At 51.6% G+C, this 23,566-nt stretch overlaps 1 protein-coding gene across 3 annotated transcripts in view; it reads left to right on the top strand.

The window, feature by feature from the left end:
* The window catches only part of Casz1 (castor zinc finger 1), a 152,360-nt gene that overhangs the window by 2,160 nt on the left and 126,634 nt on the right, over positions 1–23,566 (top strand). The window contains exon 1 of one of the 3 annotated variants that reach the window (XM_070037338.1): positions 12,274–12,382. The exons of the other annotated variants lie outside the window; for them this stretch is intronic. The gene's annotated coding sequence lies outside the window, so the exon portion shown is untranslated. Of the gene's footprint in view, positions 1–12,273; positions 12,383–23,566 lie in introns of those variants that run through there. 3 annotated transcript variants of the gene reach the window in all.

The raw sequence follows: 23,566 nt of genomic DNA, 5'->3' as shown, positions 1-23,566 counted from the left end.
CTCCTCCTAGCCCGGACCTCCCCCAAACCAGGCTGATCTCGGGGTGTCAGTGGGAGGGGGCGTGCGTCCCTGCTGGAGCGGATCTGGGGGCGAGGCCTTCGGGGTGTGTGTGTGTGTGTCACTGTCCCTCCGAGACCCCCCACACCCCGGTTCCCTGGCAGGGGCCGGGGTGGGGGCCAGGCCGGAGGAGTCGCTGGACGAAGTTGGTAAGTTTAAGCTGTCTCCAGGCTGGTGTCGGCGGTGCTCGCGGAGGGCGCGCCAGGGGGGGCTGGGAATCAAATCGCGGGTCCGATCGGTGCCCCCCGTCCCACCCCCCAGGGCAAGGGCACACACGCGCGCGCGCGCGCACACACACACACTCGCGCGCGCGCTGGCGCACACTCGCGGGCGCGCGCACACACTCCGACGTCCTGAAGGGAGCTGTCCGGGCTGAGCAGGAGCAGCTGCGCCGGCGGGCGTGGAAGGGGGGTGGTGGCTCCCCCGGGGCTGCGCCCGGGCTGCGCGCCGCGTGCCCGGAGGGGGCGCTGGGCCGTTCCGCGCCGGCCAGCCCCGACCGACCGCCAAGCGCAAGGTTTGCGTCCCGGTGTTGGGCCGACCGTGCGTCGGTCCCTGTCCGTCCGTCCGCGTGTCCAGCGCGGCCGCCGCCACTCGCGCCCTCTCCCGAGCCCCGCGCCGCCTCCACGCACCCGCAGCTGCGTCCCCACTTCCCAAACTTTGGTTCTTGGGCTTCGCCCCTCCCTGGAGCTCTCGAATCGTCTCCGGGACGGGGAGAGCTGAGGAAGAACTTGTGCCTTCTTGGAAAGGGCACCCCCCTCCCCCGGCCTCGGGTCTCCCCAGAACCCCGCGAGGTGGAGAGGCGCCCCCTCCCATCCAAGTGTCAGCCACCTTAGAGGCAACCGGTTAACGAGAGTTTATGGGGAATATTGTTGAACTTCAGTAATCAGGTTTCCAGCGATCTTATGCCTCCTGTTTAATTTATTAGACTAGTTATTTATTCTGTTGATGATAATCTGTTGCTGGTTTCTATGGAGATGTTAAACTGATCTCTTTCAGAAATCAAACTCCATATGCAGTAAAACGTTTAAAGGGGCAGCGCCTCCCTCCCTCCCCCCAACGCCCTTCCTTTTTGTTGTTGTTGTTGTTTTGGGTTTTTTTTTTTAGACTTTGCACCTTGCTGAGACTTCAGTATCTTGCCCTGAGCCTCTCTGGAGTCTCGGCACATTTTATTTCCTTACGAAGCAGGGAAGCCCGGGAGACTCTCGCTTTGTGGCAAGTACAGCTTATTATGGCTAGCAGAAAGCGAAGGCTTTGATCCCCACGTTACGTCATCATTTAAAACAGATCATTTCACCACCACCCCTTCCCCCCCATCGCAGAAGAGCAAAATTCTTTCAAGATCAAAGAGTCCAATCTTTAAAACACACACACACACACACACACATACACACACAACTATTGTTTAAAAAAATGAGAAAGTCAGTTACATATGAACCTCCCATTTATATCTGCTCCTCCTGTCTTTAAAGGATTTTTTTGAATAAGGAAAACAAAACTCAGCTCATTTTTTCATACTTATTAATAGTTTATCTTGCCCCCCTTTTAATTTAAAAAGAAGTTCAAAGTTAGATTTCTCTGCCTGTGGGGGCTGAGGTATACTTGCTTCCCGTTTAGATCCTGACCATCTGTTTTTGGAAAATTGGCCTCTGGGAAGAGGGGGGGGGAAGGAGTTTTTACTCCAAGTTAATGGAGTGCTGGATTTTTTTTAAAGCCCTATTTTTCCTGGGGTTTTTTTTTTTTTTTGAGACTATCAGTAACCTCAGATTGGCATATAAGAATAATCAACTTTTCTTCCTTTTCTCTGCTCAGGTATATTTTTTTCTGTAGACTTGTGACTTTGGTGGTGGTTGGTGATGGGCGGGGGGTGGGGTGGGGGTTGTTCAGTAAATTAAGAAAATAAGACAGAAAACAATTATCTTGGTTTGTGACACAGAAAAAATTGGGATCCTACCCTGGGTCTGATATTTATCACATTGACAGATATGATACAAAGCGATTGCAGTTCCTAATGATCCTCTGAGACTGAGTTGTAGGTAAAACCATTTAATGCATTTTTAATATGAAAGTAAGGCCCAGGTTCCATTTTCTTGGAGGTGGGGGGGCAGAGGTCGGTCCGTAGGGCTAGTGCTTTCTTCTGAGTGGGCTGTTTAGCCCCTTCCAATAGACGCCCCCCCATAATATTTCCATTTACTTTGATGAGGGGTGAGCCCATACAGGGCATTTGGCTTTCATAAATAAATTTATATCTGGCCAGAAGGTCCAATGCTAAATAAGAGCACACTTGGAAAAAAAAAACCCAGCAACAAGAAGCTCAAGACTCCACCCTTACTACAGAAAATAAAACAGAGGCAGTACTTGACCCCCCCCCCCATTCTGCTTCTCTTTGACATATGTTTATATATATTTTTTTTTTTGAGAAGGGTGGAGTGGGTGTTGCTTTTATAGCTCCGAGGAGAAGGGAGCCATTCCTATTATTTCCCTCTTCGCTATATTTTAAAATTTTTGTTTGATTTGGATTGCAAACAGAGCAGAGGCTTAAGGAGTAAAAGGAGCACTGTGGCTTTAAACTCAGGAGTTTGCATATTCTCCTTGTATCTTTCCCCTTTGCTAATTATTGTGTTGTTTTCAGAGCAAATATGTCATATCCATGGCGACCGGGCAGGTTTATTGTCTTTCTGAAGCAATAGCTCACATAAGTAATTAATGACTTTCTTTTTTTTCCTCTGGCTTAGGTTAAACAGATCATTCAAGGAAAGTCATCTCTCTCCTCTCTTCTCTCTCTCCTCTCTTTCTCTCTCTCCTTTCTCTCTCTCTTTCTCTCTTTTAAGCCTGGTAACATAAGAACATGAGTTAGAACAAGAAAATAAGCAAGAAGTCAACAGCTTATATTCCCCCACTTTTCTTTAAAGGCTGAAGTGTCACCTTTCTGAGCTAGACACTGTCACTAAGCTTTGCAGTTCTGGCCTGGAGTGACAATCCCGGGCAAGGCTGTGGACGTAGAGACAAGGGAGGTGTTGGCCTGGTCCAGGGGGGAGGAACCTGGAGGAATTTGCTTTTGAGGTTGGGGAAAGCACTCTAAAATGAGTATTTCTCCTGTATTTTGCAAAATTTAATTAAACTGTTTACAGGAAAGAATTAATGGGTTGCTAGTAATGTGCGCCCCCCCACCCCCCCCCCACCTCCAACCTCCCTTCTTTTGCCCTGTCTGCTTAATTGGAGAGGCAAAGTTTTTCTTTCCTATTCACCTTCAGCTGCAGCTTTCTCCAGCCTTCATCTTAAGTGCTTTTTCCTAGCAAAGTAGTTTTTGGAGTCCCCTCTGGTTCATTTTCCCTGCATGATGGTGGAGTTTTGGCTTTTATTTCCTTTTCTTGTCGACCTCCAGCTCGAGGCTGGCCCTGCTTGTCAGGCAGCTGCCCCCAGATGACTGACAGAGTTGGATGACTTATTTTGTTTTTCTTTTTGGGGTGGCCCTTGTACAAGATGACATTAGATTGTATGTGAATCGCCTTTCTACCTGTAGTCACAGTTTTGGGGGGAGGTTGAAGCCATCTACTTTCCTTTCCTTTCCTTTTTTTTTATTTTTTAATTGCTTTTATGTGGTGTCATCTTCAAGTGAACCTTTGCTGACAGAAAGAACCCTTATGATGTCACCCTTTAACTTTAGAAACGTGAGATTTCCCACTGCTGCTTCAGCCGCTCTTATGCCCGGATGTACCTTAAACACCTTTCTACTGCTGTCCAGTCCTCCTTTAAAAATGTCATTCATAGCTGTGAGTGTGTGTGTGTGTGTGTGTGTGTGTGTGTGTGTGTGTGTCCTTTCAAATGGGGACTGATACAGAGGGAAGCATTTATGTTGTCCTTAGAATTTAAAAGACTATTTTCCTCCCTGTCTGAATAAATGGAAAAAAAAAAGATAAAAGAAAAGGCTATGAGTCGACGGGAAGCATCTTTCGGCTTTTGGCATTGATAATAAAAACATATATACCTAAAGAAGAGATTTCTTTGGTATCTGGTTTCTGAGGAGGAGAAGGGAAGGCCCAGCAAGTGTGATGCTGGGACTGGAGCGGAGTTGTAATTGAGCCTGTAACCTCTTGATGTCTATATCAGAGACACAGACATGAGCAGAGGGAACCGAGTAGAGGCAGGCAAGGCTGCTGAAGAGGGAGCTGGGTGGGGGGAGAGGCACACAGAGAGGGAGATAGATTTAATTTATAGACATTTTAAAAACCGTAATTTCATTAGGATCTGTTCTTCGCTTTCTCTGAAGGGCAGCTCGGCAGACCGATACGTCCGGTCTCTGCCCAGGATGCGCTTTGTGGTTTGCTGGGCGCAAGCCCCAGCGTTCTTGCCAGCTCTGAGCATGAAAAAAATAATAAAGAAATCCCAGTAGCCAAAAGTCAGGTGTGGCTCTCGCTGCCCTGGGGTCTCCCCGTCTCCTGTCTGGGCAAAGGCATCCGTGTGTCTCCCATCTGTCACCCCATCGCCGCCGGTTCTAGGGGGCAAGTGTTCACTAGAGCAGGTGGTCCCCCCACCCATCCTGCCCCCCCTTCAAGTTCAAGTTAAGTTGCTGTCATTCTGAGAACACAGCTTGGGGGGGGGAGCTAAAGCCTGTCATAAATTCTGCAAAAATTAATCAACCATTTAAGAGCAGCATGTTAACGAGGTTTTTGTAGGCAAGCTGAGCCCTTCTTCTACGCCCCCCCCCAATCCAGAGTCCGGCAGAGCAAGAGGTGGCCTGTCCTGGGAGAGGGGAGGGGGGCTGTCTGCTAAAAATCACAACAATTGTGGACAACAACTGAGGGGAAGAGGACAGAAGAGCGCTAGATTTATTGAATATAAACCCTCCAGTGCCCTTGTTCCGTGTGGTCGGATTTTTTTTTCCCCTTTTGGTCTGGATTTGTCCTGTGTGTCTTTGGTGGAAAAGACACGTAGAGGGAGAGAGAGCAGAGGAGTGGGGGGGTTAAGGAGGGAGGGAGGAAGAGAGAGAGAGGGAGAGAGAGAGAGACAGGGACGTGTGGCTCCTTCGAACTCATTATCATTCTTAATAAGTCTTAAGGAATAAAGAAGAGCATTGAGTGTAAATGCTGGTAATCCTAACACTTCTCAAGGTGAGAGGAGTCTTAAGGACACAGAGGAAAAGAGACAGCAGAGGAGGGGTGGGAGGGAGGCAGGGGCGTGGAGGCCCTGTGGGAGTGAAGGCCCAGGATTTGGAGGCACTACAGGAAGCCTGATAGCCAGGCTGGGGAACTCCAGGATGTCCCAGGAAGGATGGGTTGCTTGAGTGGAGAGTCCAAGATAGGGTGGAATAAGATGCCAGGAATAAGGCTAGGGTGGTGGGAACTGCCCTACCTCACTTGGAGGGGGGCCGTGTAGGGGTCTTTGCTTCTTCCTGGCCACTGTGTCCCCTGTCCCCTGATCTCAGACTCCTAGAGAAGGTTCAAGTAGGGGGAGAGGTGGTTTGTCCCACATCCCTTCCCTTCCCTCCCCCGCCTCCCCCAGTTCCCTCAGGCTCCTCCGCAGTGGCCATGACTGCTCTGGGAAGAGGGCCGGACAGCAGCAGCCACAGCTCAGCTCTGGACACTAGGTGGCTTAAAGGATCTGCGAGGCTCAGCAAGCTGCGAGCGGAGCGGCTGCCTCCCGAGGTGGGCTGCGCCGCGCTGGCTCGCTCTGCCGCTCAGCAGGCAGTTCTGGCCGACAGGCAAGAGGGTGGACGGCCCATCTCCAGTGAGCTGGCCATCCTGTGACCAGCTAGCTCTCGAGCAGAGCAGGATGAATAGGCAACTCCTAAGAGGGGAAGACAGCCAGCCAGAGACTCTCAGAGCTGGGTGGCTGGAATCCAGCCTGTGTTTCCTGTCCATTCCCCACTTAGGCACAAGGCACTGCTGAGCTGGGGAGAGGTCTCTGAGTCTCTCTCTCTCTCTCTCTCTCTCTCTCTCTCTCTCTCTCTCTCTCTCTCTCTCTCTGTCCCTCTGTATCTGTCTGTCTGTCTGCCTGTCTACCTGTCTACCTGTCTGCCTGTCTATCTCTCTCTGAGCCATCTGTCTGTCTCTCTGGTCCTGGGGTTTGAACTCAGTACCTGGGTGTTGTCCCTAAGCTTTTGTACTCAAGGCTAGCACTCTACTACTTGAGCTACCACTCCACTTCTGGCTTTTTGGTGGTTAATGGACGATAAGAGTCTCATGAGCTATTTCTACCTAGGCTGGCTTTGAACCTTGATCCTTCAATCGCAGTCTCCTGAGTAGCCATCTTTTGAATTCCTGTGCCACCCTTTGAGAATCCTCTTACTATAAAACACTTCATAAGCATACATATTGTTTATTCTCTGAGGATCTTTGCAGATCTTAGAAACCTAGACTAAGACCCTCAGGTCCCTTGCTTTGATGGGCTTCTTTATAGTTCTCCAGGATGGGCGGAGTGGGGGAGGAGAGGTCCCCGTAGATGGTACATAGCTAATATGCACTTGGCCTTGCAGCTGCCCGAGCCGATGCCAGGGTCCCAGGCTGCTGCTTCTCTAAGATGCCCAGGGTGAGTGAGGAAAGGTCTCAGCCAAAAGCCATGTTCTCACATGGACAGCTTTCCCCTGGGAGAGATAGGTGGATATAGAGAACAGCACACTTCAGGCCTGACTTCTCATAGTAAGTTGGAAAAAGAAAGGAGGGGAAAAAAAAGCAAACCTTCTCTTTCTTTTGGAAAGCAAGTTCTGGGTAGCTGCAGAGAGCGTGTGGGAGTTGGAGATGAAGGCTGGTGTGTGAGCCGGTGTAAAGCAGAGGGAACAGGACGGGTTAATGGCGGATGGCTTCTGCCTGTCTCTTGGTTAGGAGTGGTGATGGCCAAATTGCACATCGTGCGTCTATGTCTTGCTGATGAGATTTACCGAAAGGAAGCCGAGCTGCTCTCCGCTGCTGGTCTCTGGGTGGGTGAGCCTGTGTGCGTGCGTGTGTGTGTGTGTGTGTGTGTGTGTGTGTGTGTGTGTGCGCATGAGTGTGTAAATGAGACGAAAGGGTGGGGGAAGGCGCTCTGCCAGGCTGGCACCCTTCCCCAGCACTAATTGCTGGCAGAGTACCCACGGGGGCTGTGCCAGCGTCTCCAGCCCCACCACCCCCCTCGCCCCGGGTAGCTCAGCTGTGCCGTTTGCTATGTGTGGGCCATTTCCGGGCCCACTAGTCCTGGGGTTCCTTGGGAATTTCAGGGAAGTCTCACCCTCGGGGAGACGGTAGGCCAGGGGCAGGCAAAGAGATGAGATGGTGGTGGTCCAGAGCTGAGGTCTAGCTGTCCCCTCCTTTTGCATGCCCAGAGCTTCGTAGCTTGGGGTCTTTGAAATATGTCCGGGGAGGCTGGCATCAGGAGATCTCCTTCTGGTTCTGGCTCTGTGTGTCTGGGCAAATCATTTGATCTCCGTGGGCCTCAGTTTCCAGTCTTCCAATAGTGTCTTCTAGGATGGTCCTGATAGTCCACTGGGCTTGTAGCTGCGAAAGTCCTTTGGAAGTAATTAAGTATGATGAAGACTTTATCCTGCTCGCGTTATCCGGTGCGGAGTCTCCCCAATGGCGGGCGAGCAGGCTGTCTGTAACACGGTACGCGTCGCAAAGGGACCTCTGTGAATTCCATTACAGCAAGCCGCAGGCCTGGCGCAGTGGGTGGGTTCTCTTAGTGGGAGCTTGGAGCTGAGTGGGTACCGTGGGGGGGGGGGAAATCCCATTCAAGGCCTGGATGCATCCGACAGCTCACCGAGGAACTTTATATATTGTACACAATTCATCCTGGAGCCCCGGAGCTGGGGATGAGAGTCGGATGATTTTAGCCTGTGCCTCAGTCTCCCTCATCTTGGGGGATAGATCAGGAGGGAGAGAGAACGAAGATCGTGCCCACAGGTGATGTTGGTCCCAAGTGGGTGGGGCGAGGAGCTGTTTGGGACAGGAGGCTGAGGTGGAAGCTCAGGTTGTCCGTGGACACACTCACTGGTGTCCACGTCTGGGTTCAGGCTCCATCGTGGCCAGGCAGCGTGGCTGGCGAAGAATTGATTTGTGTCCCCACAGGGGCAGGTTCATTCTCGAACCCTTTGTTTCTGTGTCTGTGACTTGAGGCTGGCATTCCGACCCGGTGGGGTCATTGTGAGGGCTTGGTGGCTCGGGACCAGCCTTGAACGTTACGTTGCCCTAGATGCGCACGGCAGGTCTGCGGGGAGAGGCCGAGGAGCTGCGCAGGCCTCGCCGCAGCTGAGTCCCTTCCTGACCTGAGCTAGTTTCAGAGGCTCGAGGCTCAGCCAGGCTGAGAACACTGATGTCCGTCCCTTCTACTCACACGGGTGGAGCCAAGCTTTCCCACTCTCCCTGGAGCGGGGCCTGCCCCAGGCCTGCAGGGAGAGGACGGGGAAGGCTGGAAGAAGAGGCAGAGGGGGCACGGAGACAGACTGTGACCGAAGGAGACAAGGGCAGGGGGCACGGGAGGGGCGAGGGGCACTTATGGAGATGAGGCGTATGAAACTCCATCGGCCTCTCCCATTTCACTGTGCTACGCCAAAACACCCCGGTTCTTGTTTCACTATCTGAGATCTGGGAGCAGGTTAATTTCCATGACGAGCTCCAGGCCGCATGCTAGGAGGATTTATCTAATTAAACTGATGCTTTTTGCTGAGAAAGGAGAGAGGGAAAGTGAGGAGGGAGGGAAGGGAAGGGAACGAAGGAAGGGAGGGAGGGAAGGAAGAAAGGAGAGAGACAAAAAAAAGGAGGGAGGAAAGGACCAGACGAGGGAGGGAAAAGTATGGATAGCAAGGAGGAAGGGAGGGAGGGAGAGGGAGGGAAAGAAAGAGGGAGGAAGGGAGGGGAGAAAGAAGGAGAGGTAACAGGCTCAGATGGAAGATCTTGCCTCTATGTCCCATTCCTGCTTGTCTTTATTTCAAAATAGCTCTCAGGCTGGACGGGAACAGGGTAGCTGGAGAATTTAGGATCTGTCCTGGCCAATCCATTAGCCACTAGCTCACACGACTTGTTAAAACTGGGCACAGTGCTGTGAATTGTAGGGAGCTCACATAGAAGGATCTCTATCTGGGCTGGCCTGGGAGGGAGCGTGGGAACAGAATCCAGACTATTGCAACAGTAACAAAGAGCAAAAAGGGCTTGAGGCGTGGCTTAAAGGGTAGAGCACCTGCCTAGCAATTACAAAGGCCCGAGTTCAAATCTCAGTAGTACCCCTCCCAAACAGTTGGCTTAAATATGCCCAAGCCCCAAAGGGTAGTGATATTGTATTGGGCAACACAGAGAGAACATTTCCAGCAGCATCGCAGGAAGTTCTGCGGAACAGCATCCGTCAGCGCTTGAGCTGATGGAGGAGCCCCCAGGGGACAGTGAAGGAAAGTTCCGGGGTATTGGAGAGGGCCCCCTGCCCAGAGCCAAGGCCTCTGTGGTGGGAGTCCACATCCTCTTTCTATTCTGGAGCAGGCTTCCTCTCTCCTGGGACGGGCAGGGCGATGTAGCTGGGCTCTTTAGGAGGATGGGCTTACAAACTCTTCTTGCTGAGCCTCTGAGCCTGTGGAAGTGGACAGTAGACCCAGCCCACCCTGAGGATTCTTGTGACCACTAACTGAAGTCACGCGAGGAGCACTTTGTAGAGGACTTGAAAAAAATGAGCACTTGAAAAAATGGGGGCCACCATTATTGCCATAATCATTACAGTTGTTGATATGATTTTCATAATGATTATTGAAGAGCTTTAGTGACTGCCAAGTTCTTAGGAACACTCCCCTACCAAATGCTGATGTATCCATAATCGACCTTTTCTAGAATTAGTTTAAATAAGATCCCTACCCCCCACCCCCCAGTCTCAAGCTGGGCGTGGTAGTACATGCCTGTAATCCTTGCACTCAGGAGACAGATGCAGGAGGATCTCAAATTCAAGGTCAGCATGGCTGCAGAGTAACTGCAGGCCAGCCTGGGGTACATAGCAAGACCTCATAACTAACCAGCCAAACAACCCAACAGCACTCCCCGACCCAAACCCTGCCTTTGGGGAACCTATTTTAAATGTTTTCCCCCACCACCCCCCATCCCTGCATTCCTCTTTTCTCTGAAAAGAAAGAAGACTTGTAGAAGGCTTTGAGTCAATCTGTTTCTTCTACTTATAAGCATGCTCCTAAGTGGACACAGCCACACAGACAGACGGACAGACGGATGGACAGACACACACACATACGCACATGCACATGTACACACACATGTCTAATATGGCCAAGCCATATTAGAAAAGAAAACACCCAGCCAGATGCTGGTGGCTCACGCCTGTCACCCCAGCTATTCAGGAGGCAGAGATCTGAGGATCACAGTTCAAAGCCAGCCCAGGCAGAAAAGAGTCTGTGAGACTCTTATCCCCAATTAACTACCAAAAAGCCAGGAGTGGAGCTGTGGTTCAAGTGGTAGAATGCTAGCCTTGAGCAAAACAGCTCAGGGATAGTACCCAGGCCCTGAGTCCAAGCCTTTGTGCTTGTGTGTACATGCGTGTGCACATGCACGTGCGTGCGGCACACACACAGATTCCCCAAAGCATCAAGAGCGGGTGTCCAGATGTGGCTTGCAGGGCTGGCTGGGCTGATTCGGGAGTCGGTGGCCCCTGCGGGGATATGTGTGTGTGTGTTGATTCCCGGACATTGCCCAGTGCCCTGTGTGCTAATTTGGGGTTGAAAAGTCCCCCTCATTGTGCAGGCTCCTTTCCCCGTGAAAAGGCAATTGAGTCAGCCAGCGCCGAATGGATTGGAGCTGACAGTGAATGAGAATTTGGCAGTGGGTAGAAAGCAAGCTCCCCGCAGCACGCACCCCACCCTGGCCACGCTCACGCATTCCTCCCCAAACTCCCAGTGCTTTTTTTTTTTTTTTTTGGTTGTTGTTAAAGGGAGATTTTGCCACAAATTATTATTTCTTTTGGTATGGATCAATCTTAGCAGCTGTGGTCTGCCCCCCTTCCCCCCTCCCCGGGATGGCCTGGCCCCTACTTTCCCGAATTGGCACCTCCCTCCCAGTTGCTTGCCGCCTGGATGGCCCTGCCAGCGATCGCGAATGAGTTAAGGGCTGAATCCACTCTGGACCCGGCTGTGTGTTTGACGCTGGGTTCCTGAATGGAGCGATGTGCTGTGCTCAGCGCGATGGGAGACTGTCTGCCCCCGTGACCCAGCACCCCCGCTCCCCGCTGAGCTCCTGCTGGGTCCCCGGCCCTCCTCCCTGGCAGCTCAGGGTTGGGGGGGGGAGCCGTGGTATAGTGGGGAGTTACATCCCAGGGGCCTCCCTGGAAAGGCTGAGTGGACTCTGTGTGCTTTAAGAGCTGGGCTGGGAGAATGGCAGTCAAGTCCATTGGTCTCAATCCCTAGCCCCTGGTTTCAAACTTTTCTGAGCCTGCGTTATCTCAGCTATAAAAGAGGATGGCTATTCTGGGCACTGGTGGCTTGCACTTGTTATCCTGGCTACTCAGGAGGCAGACATCTGAGGATGGCAGTTCAAAGACAGCCAGGGCAGGAAAGTCCGTGAGACTCGTGTCTCCAATTAACTAGCAAATAGCCGGAAGTGGAGCTGTGGCTCAAGTGGTGGAGTACTAGCCTTGAGTAAAAAAAGCTCAGGGACAGAGCCCAGGCCCTGAGGTCAAACCCCAGGACTGGTACTATAAATAAATAAATAATAAACAATGTAAAGACGCCTAATAATAGTCCCTATCACATCAGGTTGGCAGGGTACTTGGCATAAGGCCTGGCAGAGGATGGCCAGGTAGCCGTCGCTGCTGCCTTTCCTACTTCTGTTCCATTTTCCTGTCTGCCATCAGAAAGGCGGGAAGGTCCCTGTGTTGGGGCTCCAGGACTCCTTAAGGCCAGACTGGAGCCCCAGCCCACAGGCTGTGGCTGTTGAGTCGCTGAGGCATACTTGCCAAGCCAGCAAGGCAAACATACCCACCCCGATCCCTGGAGGGAGCTGGGGAAACCCTGGCCATACCCACTGCCTGGCTGGACTGCCTCAGTGGCAGCCCCTGGACGAGCAGGGATTGTCTGGCCAGGGAGGAGTCGGTGCTCAGATGCTGCCGCCATCTTGGTTCTGGCAGACGGAAGTGTGGCCCTTGCCCTCCCCCAGCAGCAGGTGGCCTGGCAGCCTGGCACCTGTTCCTAGAGGGCGGCTGCCAGGAAGGCAAAAACTCAGGAATCACCAGCCCGGTGTGCCCTCCCTTCGCGTGGTTGCATGAGGAAGGCCTGGGCGCTACCCGGAGGCATAGGCCGGGCCTGTCCTGGTCCTGGTGGATGGGGGTCAGAGAAGGGGCTTGTCCTGGCGTCTCGGATCCCCCCCTCCCCACCTTCCAGGTGAGTCCCAGGAGAGCCTAGACCTGCTTGGGGGAGAAGAGGAGGCTGGTAAAGGATATGGAAGAAGTCCGGAGCGTTCAGGGAGGGGAAGGAACGTGCAGGAGGCGGCAAGCAAGCTGAGTTGCTTTTGCGTTTCCATTTTCTTAAATGAAGAAGGAAATTGATCCTGGGCCCCGTGTGAGATCCTCAGAGACTCGGGGACAGGGAACAGGTCTTGGGGCTATTTACCTTGTGCCTTGGAGGAAATAAGACTCTGAGAGGTTAAGGAATTTAGCTGGATTTACCCAGCTCCTTGAAGGAGGGCTAGATTTTATGTGTCTGTGTTCTGAACAACACAGTCTTGCTATGTAGCCCAGACTGGCCTTCAGCTCTCCCAGCCTCTTGGCCTTTCAAGTGCTTGGATTAAAGCAAGGCACCCCCATGCCCTGCCCAGGGCCAGGTGTAAAACGTGGGTTGATTTGACTCTGAAATGCACTGGAAAAGAGAGGACTGCATTTATTTCTAGCTTTTGGAAATAGATGAAAGGGAGGAGATTCATCCCGAACTGTCACGATACAACCTTAGTTAGCATGTACTGCATTTCTTTCTACTCTCCTCCCCCCCCCTGCCCCCCGCCCTTTTGGGTGACCACGGATATTTAGGTAATGTGTATTTTCCATGATTATGACTATCCAAGTCTAGGGTTTGGGTTGAGACCCTGGATGAGGTAGTAGGGTCTCCTGAGCCGAGGTCGTAGGGGAGAGATTGACTCTGGGAGAAATGGAAACCTGGGTCTGGCCCCCAGCCATCTTTGCCGTCACGAGGCTCCTGAAGTTGTATGGGAGACGCTGGCCAGGGAAGTGGGCAGGCGAGGCCCCTGCGTGCTCCCCCGGCTTGGTTTTGCTCAGTTAAGTGGTAGAATTTTCCTTTTAACTCTCTTTCCTTCTTGCTTTTGACAAATGGGAATGTTTGGGCCAGTTTCCCGAATGACCTCCTCTCCTTGGGGTAATGAGAAAATGAAAGTCTTTGCTAAGTGCTCTGAGATATTCAGATATAAAAACGGAGAGCCGAGCCTTGTCACGATCTCTTAATGCCAGGGCGCTTTAGAAAAGAGGAAGTGCAGTTGGTGGGGGTGAAGGTCAGCTCGAGGATGAGGTGGTTGCTGGAACCCGTGTCCCTCCGGGGGTTAGCGCAGCGCAGCGCAGCTCCTAGCTGGGCTTCGGGTGGGTAGGGCGTGGGTGGAGCCCCTGCCCATCCTCTGGGCACACCTGAAGGCCAGGCCTTCGCAGCCACCGTGTCCGCATTGCTCAGAGCTCGTGATAAATGATCAAATTCAAGGAGAAGTCGCCTTCCACCTTTATAACAGCAGTTCAAGAATAACAAAAATACCCGTCACCTGTACAAATAACCATCCTGAAGATGATTTCGAAACATGGAAAAATATTTGTAGTCCAGGTGGAAAATGCACGCCCCCCCTCACACATACACCACCAATACTGAATGTTCAAAGGCCTCACAAGAAATGATATAAAAATTACCAACACTCCCGGACAAAGCCTGAAAGCTAGTCCTCCAAAATGAAAATTATAGCGTTAGGGTGATTTGTTTTTTATTTCACAACATTTTATTTAAATTCTCCCCTATGATTAAAAACCAACAGAGCCAACGAGTCGGCCCAGCGGGGAGCCCTGGCAAAGGTGGGGGGCGGGGCTGCCTGGCGAGAGGGCGCCCGCACCCACGGCCCCCCCAGGCCTCTGAGCTCACCGGCTCTGCCAGCCTCTCAGACCTATGAGATTTCAGGAAGCCGAGGCGTATGGGTGACTCAGAACTTCGTGTTATTCTGCTCAACAATAGCTTTTGTCATTTGCCCCAAACCCTAGGCCAGTGTGTGAAAAAAAAAATTATAAAATTATGAGATAGTTTGTACTTTCCTTACCAGCCAGTGCCAGCTTTGGGTGCTTTATTTATTCAAGGTGGGGAGGTAGGGAAGGGAGGGGGGGGGAGACAGAAAGGAAAAGAAAAACAAGGTAGAACTCGGACAAAGCCCAAGAAAGGTTTGTGCTTCAACAACAAACTTTCTTTTGTTTCACGGGTGGGGAGAAGAAAAATAAAAAAAAAAAAAAAGAAGAGGAAAAAAAATGGAGAAGGCCAGTTGGAGCCAAGACCAGCTCCCAAGCTCTGTGGGGGCCATGACCCTGTGCTCTTTCCACCGAAGGGTCTTCTGCATCTGTGTAACAGGCAAGCCGGGAATGGGCAGGAGGCGCCCAGGACAGAGGCAGCCAGTGGCCCAGAAAAGCAAGGAAAGCCACAGATCTCTAGAGTTGTGGCTGATTGTGCCCAGTGGCCAACAGCCTGTGCCTGTACTTCCCAGTTGGGCTCAAAGCTTCCTCTTTTATTGAAGCCAGGTGCCAGTGGCTCACGCCTGTAATCCTAGCTACTCAGGAGACTGAGACTTGAGGATTGCGATTCAAAGCTAGTCTGGGCAGGAAAGTCCATCTGAGACTCCCATCTCAAATTGACCAGCAAAAAAAACCAAAAGTGGAGCTGGGTGCCGGTGGGTCACGCCTGTAATCCTAGTAGGAGGCAGAGATCTGAGGATCTCGGTTCAAAGCTAGCCCAGGCAGGAACATCTGTGAGACTCTTATCTCCAATAAACCACCAGAAAACCAGAAGTGGCGCTGTGGCTCAAGTGGTAGAGCACTAGCCTTGAGCTGAAGGGATGAGGGACAGTGCCCAGGCCCAGAGTTCAAGCCCCATGACTGACAGAAAGAAGAAGAAAAAAAACAACAGCCAAAAGTGGAGTGCTCACTTTGAGTGAAAAAGCTAAGCCAGTGCATGAGGCCCTGAGTTTAAGCCCCAACACAGGCACAAAAATAATAATAATAATAAATAAAATAAAATAAAGGTTCCTTTTGGCATTTACCTTGCATCTCCTGCTGGTGGGATTCAGAACCGTGTGTGGATCTGGACCAGGATGAATTTTCTATGTCTTGTGTCTACCTGAAGACATTTTACGGCTAAGGTTTAGGAAGAAAGATCTTGGGAAAACAGGAAATGAGTGTGTGTGTGTGTGTGTGTGTGTGTGATTGTATGCTATTGGGGTATATGTGCATGAGAGAGAGAGGCTGTAGGATCACACGTGCAAATGGTGTGTGGGATTGTACATGGACATAAGTGTGTGGTGGTATATGAATGATTCGATAGAAGAGATTGTTTGGAAGACTGTTTTTGTGTGACGAGTGACTGTGTATGAATGGTCGTGTGTGATTGTAGATGAGATCGTATGAGCCATTGATTTGTGTATGAGGTTATGTGGGTCTTTTTAATCTCCATTTGGCTTGTTTCACTTGGTTGTAACCAAATTTTGGTGTGTGTATGGGGGTGGATTTACATCTATTCTTGATTATGTATCACCTTGCACCCCTGTTCCCCAAATCTGCTTTCCCAGGGCTGATAGGAAGCAGTCTGGGTCCTGGACGGGGCAGGGATTTGGCTTCTTAGCTCAGATCGTTTGTGGAGGCTTTGGCCATGGCTGGGCTGAGAAGGATGGGGGGTTAAGGCAGTCCTGGGCGCGTGCAGTGCCCTCGCCTGGGTCTGGGCTGCCTGTGCATGCCCTCCCCCGGGCTCAGGAAGGATTCCCCTGCGAGGCTCAGGTGGTCTTCTGTGTGTCCATTTCACAAAGGAGGCAGCTCAGGGAACGTTGTCTCTGTTGTGCATATGAAGAGGCTGCTGAGAGTGGAGGCGGCCTGGTCAAGGTCAAGGCTAGGCTGTGCAACAGGACCAACCTTTGGGCTGCTTGAAAGCACCGTCACCCCAGCTTGATGGGTCAGGGCAGGGCTGGAGTGACCCCTCCCTCTACGGTGTGGCCGGGGTGGGGGCTGGTGACCCGACCCCCAGGTTTAGGGACTAGATCTATTGGGAAAGAGCTCGAATAGTGAGTGGCTTAATTTAAGCCCCACCTCTTCCGAGCCTCAAGCTCCAGGCTGTATCTCCATGGAGCCAGGGGGCTGGACCCAGGTTTCCTTCCCATCTCAGGACGGCTGGAGCTTCCTGCCACCCTCCGGAGTCCCCAGCTGTGCCATGCAGCAAACCGTCTCCCACAACCTGTCAAACCAGAGATGCCAGTTTCCCCGAGGCTCCCGGGAGCTCACGCCCCCTGTCTTGTACCAGGCAGAGCTCTGCAGGCTCGGCAGGCAATGCCCCTGGCCCGTGCCCGGGCACCTGCTTATTGATGACTGCATGTCTGCATGTGTCTGGGGTCAGAGGCCTCTGGTTTGAACTTGCCTTGTCTAAACCGAGAGGCTGAGATGTGAGAAGATTACGAGCCGGGTTGAGGAGTGGGGCTGTGTGACAAGAGGCAGCTGTGGAGGCTGGGGCAGGCTCGGTGCCCGGGGTGGACGCCATCTGGGCGGGAGACCCGGCTTCCAGCTGTGGGGGCTCCGGAAGGGCAGAGAGCCGGGGAGGAATGATTTTGAAGCCACTACTATGGAGATTAAGGGGATGAGAATGTAAATCTCAAGTAAAAAGGTAATTGAATGTAATAGCAAACACTGTTCGCTCTATGTTAATTTTAGCTCTTCCCCTGGATACAAGACGCTGTATTAGTGTTTTATTACCATTTTGTTTGCACTAATAAAATAGTAAAATTTATTTCAAGGAAGTTGAAGGATGGTTTTACAATGCAAATTTGAAGAAATTGGACTTTTCATTTATGCCTCTGCTATTTTAAAACCTGACGGGTGTAAATTAGCTCGAGGGGCCAACCGAGCAGACCCCACTGCTGGGAGGCCTGGGGGAGGCTCGGGACCGAGAACACTCCAGAGAGACAGGCCACTGGAGTACCCACCTGACTGGTGGGGATGGGTAGTGGGGGCAGGGGTGTCAGGAGGGAGGGACTCTGGGTGTAAGGTAAGCACATCGCACACGGAGCCGGTGGGGAGGGACACGCGTGTCTGAAGACCTCAGACCTTCGTCTTTGCTCTCAGCCCTTTGGCCTCCTTCCTATCTGACATTCTCCTATCCTTCTCCATTCTTCCTCTTCATAAGCCAGTGTCTCTCCAGGTGGCCCAATGGATCATGATGTCTTTGAACCCACAAGTGAAGAGTACTGAATTTGGGGGTGGGTGGGAATCAAGTGGTCTGATTTGAGGAAAGCGGAGGTAGGTGGAGAGGGAAGGAGATGGGTGATAGGAAAGGCTGGCTCTGAGTTTTGGGTGAAGAATTCAGGTTGGGTCTTGTTTGATCCAAACCGGTTTGTTTATCTCTGAAAAATTATCAACAGCCATGGCCCAAAGGGGCTGCAGGCAACCGAGCGCGGGTGCTAGGCCTGGCAGGCTGGGCCGCGTGCATTGCCCAGGGTTTCTGGCTGCCAGCCTGCTGGGGGGGAAATGGCGAGACAGTGTGACCAGCCTCCCGCCCCCACCCTAGATCTCAGGGCATTTCTTCTTCTTTTTTCTTTCTTTCTTTTTTTCTTTTTCTTTTTTGCCAGTCCTGGGCTTGAACTCAGGGCCTGGACGCTGTCCCTGAGCTTCTTTTGCTCAAGGCTAGCGCTCTACCCCTTGAGCCACAGCACCACTTCCGGCTTTTTCTGTGTATGTGGAACTGAGGAATCGAACCCAGGGCTTCAGGCATGCTAGACAGGCGCTCTACTGCTAAGCTACATTCCTAGCCTCTCTTCAGGGGTTTTCTAAGGGTGTTCCGTCTCCCTGTGTGTGTGTGTGTGTGTGTGTGTGTGTGTGTGTGTGTGTGTGTGTGTGTGTGTGTGTGTGTGTGTGTGTGTGTATGTGTGTGTGTGTATGAACTGGGGCTTGAATTCAGGCCCTTCCACTCTTGCTTGGCTTTTTTTGCTCAAGGCTGGCACTCTACCATTTAAGCCATACTTCCACTTCCAGCCTTTAATTGGAGATGAGAGTCTCAAGAACTTTCCTGCCCAGGCTGGCTCCAAACTGGGATGCTCAGATCTCAGCCTCCTGAGTAGCTAAGGGTATAGGCGTGAGCCACGGGCTCTTGGTTCTCTTTGGGATGCTTTCAGAGGAAGAGGCTGTGGGCTGAATTTCTTGGGATCCCGGATTTTTAAAGAATATGCAGGAAACAAAGCCCTATAACAGGCCAGGAGCCGTCTCCTTTTCACAGCTGAGCACCTGGCGCTCTGGGTACTGAAAGGAGACAGATAAGACCATTTAAACTCCTAGCGTTTGTCCATCAGCTGTGGAAATGACCCCTGACTGAGAGGATACGCCCACTGTGTACTGGAGTATCAGGTGGGGTAGGTGTGTGTGTGTGTGTGTGTGTGTGTGTGTGTGTGTGTGTGTGTGTGTGTGTGTGTGTGTGTGTGTGTGTGTGTGTGTGTGTGTGTTACACTCCCAGGGAATTTCAACCCAAAACTGTAATTACCCCAGGAGCAGCGGAAATGGGAAAAGAGGATTAGCAGAGTGGCCCGCTGGGTCTGAAGGTACAAGGCACCCGGGTGCCTCCCTGGGCATGGGCAACTTGACCTCAGAGCTGGAATGCTGGCCCCACAGAACACCTTTTCTATCTGTCTACTCCTAACTGCCCCCACGCCATGGTGTCTCTCCTCTTCCCTGCGTCACTGCCAGTCTGGGACAGAAGGAAGCTCTGTTCCCGACGGATCTGACTTTCTTTTGGGGCGTGGGTATGTGTACACGGTTGGGGAGACTTGGGTGACCCTATAAGGATACCGGTAGACCGTTGTCCTAGATGGCCATCGTGAACCCCAAAAGCAAGACCCCCACCCACTACCCAGTGCCATGTAGTTGTGGGCATCTCGTCTGGCACCCCTAGGCCTCCCCTCTACTCCAGAGAAGGGAGACCAGACCCCTAAGTCTTTTGCCCACAGTCTCTGCCTCTTCCTCTCATCCTGCTCAGCACCCCCAGGGTGTGGCAGCGGGAGCCCCTAGTTACACCAATCCCCTGGCTCCCCTTTTCCTTCTCCCCCGCCCCCCTTTCCTGCACCTGTCAGCTGTCTCCTTGACTGTCTGGCTTGGCTGCCTCCTGTCCCATCGTCCCACCCCTCCCCCACCCCCACGCTCCTCCTCTCTGTCTCTGCCCACGGCTGCCCCTACCTGCCCGTCGTCGGCACACCTGAGGAGCCCGGGCTGCCTAGCAGAGTGTGGGCAAGGCTCAGGGTGTTTACCAGACAGCCAGGATAAGGTATTAAACCCTGTTACTGTCTTCTAGGGCCCAGATCCTCAGATGCTTTTCCAAATCCCTAATCTCATCGCTCACATCCCTGCCTGGCGTGTGTTTGATGGGCGCTTTCCTTTCTGATTGAAGCTGAACCCCAGCAGGATCTGTCCTGGGCTCGGGTCTGGGTTCCCACTGGCGCACAATGATGGGGCGTCCAGCCCTTCCTCTCTGTGCTTCTTCCTTCCTCCTCTCCTTTCTTTGGGAATCTTAAACCAGTTTGGGAGGGGGGAGGGGGGGAGGAGTCTGCCACCAGGTGTTCCAGAACCTTCTCTAGCCCCCCCATCCCCTCATCAGCATGTGCACAAGACCATCTGCTGTCACTGAGCGACTACTTCTATCCTGATGGGGCTCAGGTGTCAGAGGCCAGCGGAGTCCAGTTGCAGGAGGTCGGGGCTGGGAGTGAGCGGGGAGATTGATATCGGTCTGATGTGACTTTTTCATACGCTTCACGTAAAGGCCTGATGCTGAATGTCCCGTCCTGCCACAGGAGCACAGCTCGAGGCGGGAGACATGGGCCTTCCTTTCCCTGTGTGGTGTCGCCCCTCAAGCTAACCAGCCCCCTGGGGGTGATGAGAGGGCTCATGTCTCCCCAGAGAGCAGGGACGTTGTGGTACCCAGCCATCTCCCCCCACCCTCTTGTTTTCAAGCCTGTCTTGGGGCTTGAATTTAGGGCCCTACGTTCTCACTTGGCTTTTTTTTCCAGACTAGCGCTCTACCACTTGAGCCACATCACCAACATGCAGCTTTTTATGCTGATTAATTGGAGATACCGTGTCTTATGGACCTTTCTGGCCTGGGGGGCTGGCTTTGAAGTATGATCCTCAAAGTCTCAGTCTCCTGAGTAGCCAGGATCACAGGCATGAACACCAGCATTACTTGGAGATAGTGTCCTGGACTCTTCTGGCTTGGGCTGGCTTTGAGCTGTGATCCTCAAATCTCAGTCTCTGAGTAGTCGGGATTGCAGGCGTGAGCACCAGCACTCTGCCCAGTCTTTCTTCTTGGTGTGGCACAGAGGCCATTCCCAGGTCTTCCCTTCTGCAGGACACTGGGAACTTGTCTGCCCACCGCTGGGTGACAGAGGTCAGGAGGCCCTGCTGTGTCCTTATTGGCCCGCTGTCCCCGGCAGAGACCCCATCAGCTAACTCCTAGTAAGTCAGGACCCTTCTAGGAGGGGGAGAAACAGGACTTGAGACCAGGACTAGTGGGTTCCTAATTGGTAGAGGCTGCTGGGATTGCTGAGCCTGTCTGCTCTCTGAGCTGAGCTGCCCTGTGACCTGGATAGAACTTTCTAGTTTCAGTGTCTCTCTGACCACAGACCCCTTCTCTCTCTCTCTCCCATGCCCTTTCTCCTCCTCCCTCCAGCATCCAGAGGATTCTTGGGCCCTACCTTCCATCTCTCCAGATTCTTGCTGGGTCACCCTCCCACTCTTGTCTCCGCAGTCATTGTTGTTCTGAGATTGCTTCTCTGTCTCTGAGTTAGGTGCCCTGACAGGTGCTCAGGGCTCCCAGGGACCCCGCGGAGAAGGACTTGGTATCAGCCAAGAGGTTCAAGGATGGAGTGGTCAGCGTCTTGCTCTGTGACAGGGACAGCATTCATTGCTCCTATGAGGGCTGCTGGCCAGGACTCCCACGGGACCCTGGGTGCTAGTGTTCCCAATTCTATTTCAGAGCTGGTTTTCCAATACATATTGAGCAATGATTAAGAAATGAGCTAGAAAGAAAGGGGTTAGAAGAAATCTGGAGAGTGAGACTTAGGGCTGGTGAGGAGGAAGAGGAGGAGGGGGAGGGGGAGGACAAAGAGGGAGGAGGGAGGTGAAATTAATTCATTAGAAAGACTTGTTTACTGGCTTTGCTTAGGTGCCTCCATTTTAAAAGTCTACATTTACAATAAGTCGCTAATTAAAATATGAAATTAAGCAACAGCTATGTTTTTTTTTCCTCTTACACTTTAATTGCGTGATATTTTTTTGTGATGTAATTTGTGGAAACACCCAGTGTACTTCACAGGGCTGATTGTTTGATAAACTAGAAGCACCTGAAAACTACCCCCCCTAAAATAAACATATAAATCCAAGGTGAGTTTAAAGTAGAATGAAGATTACAGCAAACTGTTGAAAGCAGGCACCAAAAATCAATAGTAATAATAATCATAATCATTATTATTTTAAAGTAAGGATATTTATATTAGTATCCACCCTCTCGTCCCCAACCCAGAATAATTGGTACATCTCAAGAGGGAGAAAAGAGCCAGGCATTGGTAACTCATATTTGTAATCCTAGCTACACAGGAGGCTGAGATGAGAGGATCGAGGTTCAAAGCCAACCCAAGCAGGAAAAGTCCATAAGACTTTAATCTCTAATTAACCAGCAAAAAACTGGAAGTAGTGGTGTGGATCAAAGTTGATGTAGAGCACCAACTTTGAGCAGTACAGTTATGAGACAGAGCCCAGGCCCTGAGTTCAAGCCCCAGTATCAGTGCACGCGCGTGGTCATGTGCGCACACACACACACACACACACACACACACACACACACACACACACACACACACACACACACACAAATAGATATCTTAGTAGTTGAAAGTATCAGTTAGAGAGAAGGAGTTCATTGTAAGTCCCAAGCTGCCACCCAGCAGTGTAACTTTTAGTAACTTAACATCTCTGAGCCTCAGTTACCTTATCTATAAATTGGGGCTATGAGTAAGACAACCTTGTTAGCTGATGACTCAAAGTGATGATCCATGTAAAGTACTTCACACAGCTGGGCACCAGTGGCTCACGCCTATAATCCTAGCTACTCAGGAGGTTGAGATCTGAGGATGGCGGTTCAAAGTCAACCCTGGCAGGAAAGTCTGTGAGACTCTTATCTCCAATTAACTATCAGAAAACCAGAAGTGGCGCTGTGGCTTAAGTAGTAGAGTGCTAGCCTTGAACTGAAGAGCTCAGAGACAGTGCCCAGGCCCAGAGTTCAAGCCCCATGACCGACCAAAAAGAAAAAGTACTTCACACTTAGCCTGGCACACAACACACTTAAATATTAACTATTTCTGTTATTATTATAGTTAATAATGGTTGTTCACACTGCCTTGAATAAAAGGCTTTTAAATTTTTTATTAAGAAGAATATTTTTTTGTAACAATGAGATATTTATCTAAACCTGTGCTGTTTAATACAGTTAGCCTCTGGCCACATGTGGCTATTTAAACTCAAATTAATTAAAATTAAATAAAATTAAAAATTCAGCTTCTCAGTCACATTCACCACATTCCATGCGCTCAGTAGCCACTTGTGGCCAATGGCTGCCATCTAGGTCAGGACTAAAGATTCTGTTGGGCCACATTCTGAGCAACATAGTCATCTGAGGTTTGCCACTGACCACTTACTGCCTTTTTTTTTTTAAAGTGTCTCCTACTGGCTGCATAGTAGTCCATGATATGGCCCAATCACATTCTTCTTATTGGTCTGAGTTCTTGTACATTGCCTGGACTCTGATTGGCTCTGATAGGCTCAACTTTTCCTGGCAATTACAATTTGAGGTTCCCTGGCTGGAGCTAGGCAGTGAGGGATGCTGGGAGGAGTAAGCTTGGCCTATTGATTGGCTCCTGGTGGAAGTGCCAAGGTAATAGGCAGGGCTCTGTTTTTCCCTCCCCTGTGTATTCTGGGGAGCAGAAGAGGCCGTTCCCCTAAGTACCTCATGCCTCCTTCACCTTGTGAGGCCGAAGACCAGAGGGAGAGGAGACTTCCTCGAGATAGTAAAAATGAACGAAACCCCCAAGGTACCGGGGACTGAGGTGGGAAGTGCCTGTGTGGACAGGCCTCTCTTTCCTAGGGAAGATCTTCAAGCTTCCAGAAGGTGCTGATTATAGATGTGAGATTCCAGGATAGGGTGCTAGGTCCCAGGCTCGGGGTCACTCCAGGAAGGCCTTGCGATAGCCCATGAGCATCCTGTTCCCGGGCTGGCTGAGCTGTTACGGAGCTGCTGGGGCTGTGGCCCTCC

Source organism: Dipodomys merriami, unplaced genomic scaffold (assembly GCF_024711535.1).
Source record: "Dipodomys merriami isolate MVZ:Mamm:240054 unplaced genomic scaffold, mDipMer1.0.p SCAF_28, whole genome shotgun sequence".
Classification (NCBI taxonomy): domain Eukaryota; kingdom Metazoa; phylum Chordata; class Mammalia; order Rodentia; family Heteromyidae; genus Dipodomys; species Dipodomys merriami.
This window is presented reverse-complemented; position numbering and strand designations above follow the sequence as displayed.